Source organism: Eretmochelys imbricata, chromosome 13 (genome assembly GCF_965152235.1).
Source record: "Eretmochelys imbricata isolate rEreImb1 chromosome 13, rEreImb1.hap1, whole genome shotgun sequence".
Lineage (NCBI taxonomy): Eukaryota > Metazoa > Chordata > Testudines > Cheloniidae > Eretmochelys > Eretmochelys imbricata.
In genome coordinates, this window is record NC_135584.1 from 20088034 (window position 1) to 20089837 (window position 1804).

The following is a 1804-nucleotide window of genomic DNA, read 5'->3' on the forward strand; positions in this document are numbered from 1 at the left end:
ATGTTGCGACCCGGCAATATTTAAACCTTCTTCTTGCATAGCATCACTGTGAGATAGCATGCGATCTCTCAGGGCAGAGTGATAATTAATAGTGCCCTTGTTAGGAGTACAAATGGAACATGTGATGGCTCAGCTAGCTATAAATCAGGACAGTTTCCATCTGGTCCAAGGTCTATTTTTACCTCACCAGCCCCAATTAACTTTGGAAGCTGAGACTACTAGTGAAACAGAAAAATTGTTCTTGAAGAGTGTGACTGAATATGGGCTGATGTTAGCAGGAAGGGGAGAGATGGAGACTATTTATGCCACCAAGTGAAGGAAGATGTAGAGCAGAACACTGTATTGCTGTAAACTGACAAGCAAGTAGAACACAAAGGAGGGCCAGCAAGATAATTGTGGACTGGTTGCACTAAACAGCAAGATAATTGTGGACTGGTTGCACCTCATGAACTTTACAGGCCCTGTCACCTGTAAATTCCCCATAATTTAGTGCAATTTAGCAGCATTTCCCCAATATTTCTTCCTGGCAGGGCATACAGGCTTTAGTTCCTATTAGAGCTGTGCAAATAGCTTATTTTTTGGTTTACTGAGAGACAGGGTCGGTGAGGCGATATCTTTTACTAGACCAACTTCTGTTGTTCTGAAGGTACAAGCTTTTCAGCTTCACAGAGCTCTTCTTCAGGTCTGGAGAAGGAAACCAGAATGTCTGAGCTAAATACAAATTGGGCCAGATTGTTAAGATTAAGGGGTTAATGCATGTTGTGGGAGACCACTTAAAGTGAAGTGAGTAATTAGTGTTAGCAGACAATGATGTGTGTTACAAATTGTTGTAATGAGCCATAAAACCAGTGTCTCTGAGTCCGTGGTTTTTGATGTCTGAAAGAGGTATGCATTTAAGTTCCCAGGCTTGCTTTTTGAAGGTGTTATGCAGGTTTCCTTTGAGGATGAGTTCTGAGAGGTCAGATATGGAGTGATCGCTTTGTGAAAAGAGTTTGCCCCTGTGTGACATGGAGTTTTTGTCTTATCATTTTTTTGCGTGAGTTCACTGGAGAGCCCAGTGATTGTGTGATTTCACCCATGTTGTTCTGGGAGCATTTAGTGCACTGGATGAGGTACACCACATGTTGTGATAGGCATATGTAGGACCCATGGATCTTGAAAGGTATGTGATATTGATCATTGTAGCAGTGAAGATATGTCTTCGGGTTTTACACCTGTTTTGTCAGGGTCTGGTGCCACTTTGAGTTGGTGTGTTTTGGTCTGTGGGAGTTTGCTTGTTGTTTGCTGACAGTTCTCAAAAACAAATTTGGGTCAACACAAAACTAAAATTTTTGAAATTTTTGGCAAACCAAAAAGTCAAAAAAGATTTTTGTCTTGGCTAGAATGAAATATTTTGCTTTGATTTTGAGCATTTTAAGAAAAATGTTTAGATTTAAATTCAAACTGAAAGAAATTTCAAATGGAAAGTCATTTCAAGTTGAACTATTGAAAAGTTTCATTTAGAAAATGTTAAAACAAACATCATTTGAAACAAACAAAAGTTTTTTGACTTTTTCCAAATATATTTTTCCCCAACTGGAACCATTTGGGGAAACAGACACGAATCCATAAAACATTTCAGCACTGCTGAATCTGCATTTTCCAATGAAAAAAGTTTTGGCTGAAAGTTTCACCGAACTCCTGTTCCAGAGCCAAGTCCCCTGCTGAGTACTCAAAACAGTGCTGCGTCAGTGCTGCCCCAGGGAGTCAGTGATAGATCGACAGATTTCAAGGATAGCAGGGATCATTATGATCATCCACTCTG